The 6870-nt window shown below is 37.2% G+C and overlaps 1 pseudogene; it reads left to right on the forward strand.

Annotated features, from left to right (window-relative positions):
• The first annotated feature begins 1065 nt into the window (after window positions 1-1065).
• LOC116093076 lies at window positions 1066-5600 on the forward strand (annotated as a pseudogene).
• Window positions 5601-6870: the final 1270 nt, after the last annotated feature.

Here is a 6870-nt window from a genome sequence, read left to right on the forward strand (position 1 = left end):
GTGAATGCAGAACAGCTTTGTCACCTACCCTTGTTCCTGCTGTGCTTGAAATTTCATCAGATTGAGCTGAGTGAAATATAGCTCATCTATGCCAAGCAATAAAGGCCCCTACATTCCTATCTAACATAAGAGCTTCTTCTACATGTAAAGCATAGGACAAACTTTATATTTGAACAAAATAATGCACCATTAAAAAACCACATGATTGAAAATTGATGGGACACTTGGAAGTGCTGAAAATACATGTAAGAGCAAGGCAGTTATTCACAACTTAAAAGCAATCTATTTTGGAACAAGAATCTCATAGCTTGGATACAAATAATAAAGTGCTATATCCTTTCTTCACAATGGCTTCCAAACTTTTGTTTACAAAGTGTGATGCTCAGATGCTAAAGCTAAAATTTTGAATTTAAAACAACCAATTTTTATCAACTCTCAAGATAATCTCTTCTCACTTGGGCCTCACTGAAATTTCTCTGAAATAGCTCCCCAGTTAGTCAACTCACTAAAATGTATTCCCAATGTATAGAAAAGACATTGTAATGTAGATCATTAAGGAAACAAATTTAATTTAGAAGAAGGGTCCTATTTAAAACAAATATAAGTTAAATAAAGTGTATTCTCCTGATAGATATAGTTTAGTAATAAAGAATAATTTTGAGTACTTGATGTATGTAACCTTTAGATAGTAGTTTTCTATGTCACTCAAATGTTGGTGACTGATTATAAAGTGAAATATCTATTTCAGGTAAATATTTGTGGAGCAATTTATAAGAATGTGGTTGATGAAGGAAGTCTGTTCATAAAAACTACTGACTTTTAAGTACAAGAGGGTTCTTTATGAAATTAGTCTTTTTGGCTGGCAGCCAAAAGCTGGTCTTGTCCTTACAATCTAGTCAATATATACTTAAAAACTAGTGTTTTGTCATAATATACCTATTGCTTCATTATCATGAAGAAAACACCTTTCCAGAAATATACTTAGCTGGGAAGATAATTTTTAGAAAGCCTATTTTGCATACAACCTGGTTATGTATAGAACATTGTTCTCATTTAATGAGAATAATGCCTTCAAGATGCAATGGCTCAGGTATTGTATATAAGTGTTCTATCAATTAGCTACAGAAACAAAAGAGAATCAACATGACTCAACATGACTCTAGAACTCTCATTTTAAGAATATTACTATTAGGTTCCTTTCTGCAAGCTGAAGAGAGTATCACTAATAGTGTCAGGGATTTGTTGGTTCTTACCCACAGGGTATGTCTCAATTTGAGGCAGGATTCCTACCTAACTTTAAGAAATAGCTACTTCTAGATCAATATCCCTCACTGTTAGAAGTCTCAGCTAGAGTTGCCCTTATAGAACCTTTGAGACCTCTCCCATCCCAGATCTCTAGCACCTCCTAGAAATTGACGCACTCTCTGCTGATTTCCCTTTCCTTTCCCCTACTTTCCATACATCTGATCCCCTGACCCAGTCTCCTACTCATCCCCTCTACCACCTAGTTCCCTCCTTCCATCTACTTCCAATATCTTTTTTCTTCCCCTTCTGGGAAAAATTCATCCATCCATCCTTGGATTATTTGGCTTCTTTGGGTCTGTTTATTATAATGTGGTCATCCTGTACTTTACAGCTAATATCCAATTATAAGTGAGTGCTTACCATTCATGTCCTTTTGGTTATGTGCTACCTCACTCAGGATGATATTTTCTTGTTCCATCCATTTGCCTGTGAAATTCATGATGTCCCTGTTTTTAATGGCTGACCAGTATCCCATTGCAAAGAGGGGAAACTGACACTGGGCTGTAAACTGAAATAATAAAAATAACACATAAATATAATATTACTATTAAAATGTCAAGAAAAGCCAAGCAGTGTTGACACACACCTTTAATCCCAGCACTTGGGAGGCAGAGGCAGGTGGATTTCTGAGTTCACAGGCAGCCTGATCTACAGAGTGAGTTCCAGGACAGCCAAGGCTACACAGAGAAACCCTGTCTCGAAAAAAATAAACAAAAAAAATTCAAGAAAAGTTTACACAGAGTTCTAACTTAGTATTTTCTGGAGATATTGGGAATATAATGTTTGAGCTATTTTATGCTTATGTTTATTCTCTAGTATAATAATATTATCTTTTTATTGTTTTCAATGATGGAAGCTTTTATTACGTATATGAATATATATCATATATATACACAATATATAGACATACATATGCAATGCAAAAATATAATGAATTATGTTGAATCCTGAATATTGTTTACAAATTGGATGTAGCACAAAGCAACTATATCTATTTGCTTTTTGTTGCCTTTCATAAATAAATGGTATTTTTTAAAAGACTTATTTATTTAAGCCCAAGTACTATATCTGTGGGCATAGCTGTGTGCCACTGGAACCAGAGGCCTCCCCTACCTACATTGTACCCTCCATGATCTCTCCAGTCCAAAAAGAAGTCTTCTTTCTCATTTCTTCCTTTTCTTCTCTCCTACCTGGATGTCCTGCCTACTCCTTGGGGGAATGTTCTGCCACCCCCTAGCTATCTGTAGGTTTTTCTTTAGTGATGGGAAGGTACAACATATCCCCTCTACCACATTAACAAGTCGATTTATATTGACATCATTCTGGTTTTGTTTATGAAGCAGTTTCTAGTAGACACTCTTTCAAGTTAAACTTTCAGGTACTGTGGCTCTTACAATGTTCCTGTCATCATCATCTTCATTATCATCATCATCATCATCATCATCATCATCATCATCATCATCCCCTTTCCTCTTCCTCCTCCTCCCCTCCTCCTCCCCTCTCCTCCTCCTCCTTCCATCCTCTTCCTCCTCTTCCTCTTCCTCCTCCTCCTCCTCCTTTCTTCTTCTTCTTCTTCTTCTTCTTCTTCTTCTTCTTCTTCTTCTTCTTCTTCTTCTTCTTCTTCTTCTTCTTCTTCTTCTTCTTCTTCCTTTCTTCTTCTGTGTTCCCGTCATTATAAATGTAGGAGCTATAATGTAGTTGTATCTGTTGCAACTGGGTTTCCCACAATCTTTGATCTCTGCATTATTCCCAGTTGTGATTATCTGTGAGAGTCTCCAATTGTTGTGAAGAGAGGTTTTTTGCTGACACTTAATCTGTGGTTATATGCATAAAATTGGAATACCATAATGAATTATGATAGTCTAGCCAAACAGAGGTAGTAGATTTGTTCTAAGGTCTATGACCATACTTGTGCTGTGAAGTTGGCTAGGTTTCCAATTCTAAGCATCATTTCTATCTCATTGTTTGTGCCTTACATCCATTTAGGCAGCTGTTGATTGCTACCAACATGTAAATGTCTATTATTGTATCTATGCATATCTAAATGCTGGTAATTTTTCTGGATCATAAAGGTTTCAAATTGGTAGTACTCTGATTATTTCCTTTCCTTGGCAGCTTACATAGTATTTTCTGGAGCCACTAAAGTTAGAGCACAAGAATGAGACTTTTAGGAAAGATCCAAGTGGAATCGTTTGAGTCTTCTGTCATAAGTATATGGTGTCTTCAGCAATAGGAGCCCAACCTGTAACTCCAAGAGGCAACAATGGCTATGTCAATAATCTTGTAATCAACTAAAAGCACCAAAGTCAAAATTGTATTTAGAAATTCATGGGAAAATATGGGTAAAAAATAGTTTAATTTTAATGTACTTTGCTATTTGCTGGGTTTTTATTTTTTAATTTTAATGTAGATAGATTTTTTTTTACACAATATGTACTTATTAAAATATCCTCTCCCCTAGCTCCATCCAGTTACTCCCTAAGTCCCTTTCAATCCAAATCTACAATATTCATTTTTCTCTCTCATTACAAACCAAACAGGTATCTAAAAAGAGCTGAAGAAAGAAATATTTTACTGTTATACAATGATAATTTATATTTATCAAACAATAATATTTTGATTTTTTTAACTTTTCAGAGCCTGTCATGAGAGAGCTTTATCAGGTTCCTGTCAGCAAATACTTCTTGGCATCCAAAATACTGTCTGGGTTTGGTTTCTGCATGTGGGGTGAATCCCCAGGTGGGGCTGTCTCTGGGTGGCCTTTCCTTTAGTTTCTGCTCTACTTTTCATCCCTGTATTTCCTTTAGACAGGAGCAACTCTGGGTTAAAATTTTTGAAAAGGGTGGGTGGCCCCATCCCTACCTACCTACCTTCTACATATGGTCTCTAAGGTTCTCTCTTCCCTTTGTTTGGTATTTCAGCTAATTCCATCCCTGTTGGGGCCTAGGAGCCTCTTGCTTTCCTGGCATCTGAGACTTTCTCTTAGATACCCTTGTTCCCCATCCCCCATGCTACACACCTCTTTAAATTTCATGACCCTCTGTACATCTTCCTTATCTCTTACTACACCTGATCCTGCCCATTTACTTCCTCTCCCTTTCCTCTCTTCCTCCCAAGTCACTCCTACCCTCACTTCAGGTGATGGCCATGGCTCTTTAACTATACATGTATTTCTAATCTAGAAACAAGCCAGGGAGCATGACACACCTAACTGTTGTCTCCCTGCCTTCAGTGTTAGCTACAGCTGGGGGCTTGCCATAATGCCCCAAGGCAGGGCTAGGCAGCCAGGGTGAGGGCAAGCAAGTGAGTTCCTGGAGGAGGTGGCAGGAGCAATTGGGCACTGAACCTGTGACTAAGGGAAGCTGCTGGCCACCCTCTTGGCAGTCCCTTCTCTCCTCCTCCCTGATCCCTGTCCAGACTGTGAAAGCCACCATCTCAGTAAAAAGCCCCAAGCCAGTAAAAACGAGATCAACTCTAATCATGAAGGGGCTCAAAGAGACCTAAGAAAAAGAACTGCATGAAGCAATTGAATATATTGATGATGTACCAAATGAAATAGACAGACTTAATGACAAAGCCAGTGAGGAAAATTTGAAAGTAGAGGAAAAATATAGCAAACTCTGCCAACCATTTTGTCAAAAGAGGTCAGAACTGATTGCCCAAATCCCAAATTTTGGGGTATCAACATTTGTCAACCATCCACAAGTATCTGCACTACTTATGGGAGGAAGAGGAGCAGGTGCTGCATTATTTGTCCAAAATTGAAGTGATAGAATTTGAAGACATTAAATCAAGTTACAGAATAGACTTTTATTTTGATGAAAATCCTTAGCTTGAAAATAAAGTTCTCTCCAAAGAATTTTATCTGAAATAGAGTGGTGAACTATCTTAGAAGTCCACCGAAATCAAATGGAAATCTGGAAAGGATTTGACAAAACACTCAAATCAAACGCAGAATAAGCCAGCAGGAAGAGGCTGCACAGAGAGCCCAGACAGCTTCTTTACCTGGTTTACTGACCATTCTGATACATGTGCTGACATTAGGAGATGTCATCAAAGATGATATTTGGCCAAATCCCTTACAATATTCTTTGGTTCCCGATATGGATGATGAGGGAGAAGCAGATGATGTTGAGGAGGAAGAGCAGGAGGCAGAGGAGGAAGAGGAAGAGGAGAAAGAAAAGGAGGAAGGGTTGGAAGATATTGATGAAGAAGAAGATGAGGAAAAAAGTGAAGAAGATGACAATGAGGATGAAGGGGAGGAAGGAGAGAAGGATGAAGACAAGGATAAGTAGCACAGAAGATTGATGGATTCCAACCTTCCTTTTTATTCTTTCTTTCTTTCTTTCTTTCTTTCTTTCTTTCTTTCTTTCTTTCTTTCTTTCTTTCTTTTTTCTCCAGTCCCCGGGAACAAGTTGCAGTTTCTTTCTCCCAGTTCCTCTGTGCTCAGTCTCTCTGATTTTGAGGTCTCAACATCATGGTACTCAACTAATTTGGGAGAGAATATATTGAGCAAAATACAACAACAAAAGAATTTCCACGTTTCTGTTCTAAATTCATTTTATCCTTTCTTGTCTCAATAACAATGGTTTCAATACCACCACTGAGCCCTGTGGGAAGAAAAGAAAAGTCCTCCAGTTCCCTTGGCTCTGCTGGAGGCTGGAGGGTGCTAAGCTCCTGTGTAGTATTGCATAGAATTCTAGCTTTTTTCCTTTCTCTGTTTATTGGGCTCAGAGATTACACTTTGTCTCTATGTGAATACAGTTAGTATTTATAAACATATATCTGTATACTTTCTCTTGTTTAATAAAAAGAAAAAGGGTAACGACAGTGAGCAAGTGTAGGTTTGAGATGTCAGTGGGTAGGTGGGTAATAGAAAACATGGCTTCTTCTTTGGCATGTTTAATTGTGATGTTTAACAGACATCCTTTCAGTTTAAGGTGACACTTTTAAAACAAAACTCTGCTGATGAAGATTTGAAAAAGTACATTTATTTCATTACTTTGAACCATGTTGAGTACAATTCTAGGAATTTTTCATTATAACAGACAAATTTAATTCTATGCTTTTAATTAGAGAACTAATTATTGATAATGGTAGCTTACAGCATAGTACAACATGTTCAGACCTTTAATATTAATCTGAATTTGAGATCTTCTTGAATTGCTTGCTAGCAAGTATGATTAAACAAATATGATTGGTGAGATTTGCGAGCATGATCATGGGATTTGCTTCTGTCTTGCTCTTTTCAATGTCAGATTTTAGAAATACTTTAGATCACTGTGTGTTTCATCTTGTAACAGAGAAAGTGATTTGTCTCCTTTCTTTGGGATCCGGTTTTTATCTTCCTCACTTTTCATTTCAGGCTTTTTCTTCATTTATTTTCAATCTCACTCAATAGAAGATCTTTCCCTTTAATTGTAAAAGCAGATTAATTGGACTCTCCTTTGCAAACGAAGACAGAAATCTTTGTATCTTAGTACCCCTCAAGATGTAATATTTTCTTTCAATTCTCTTCACTGACATATGCTTTTTTTCTGAGCCTGTTATGAGGCAGATTTATAA

This window comes from Mastomys coucha, chromosome X, assembly GCF_008632895.1.
Source record: "Mastomys coucha isolate ucsf_1 chromosome X, UCSF_Mcou_1, whole genome shotgun sequence".
In the NCBI taxonomy this organism is placed as follows: domain Eukaryota; kingdom Metazoa; phylum Chordata; class Mammalia; order Rodentia; family Muridae; genus Mastomys; species Mastomys coucha.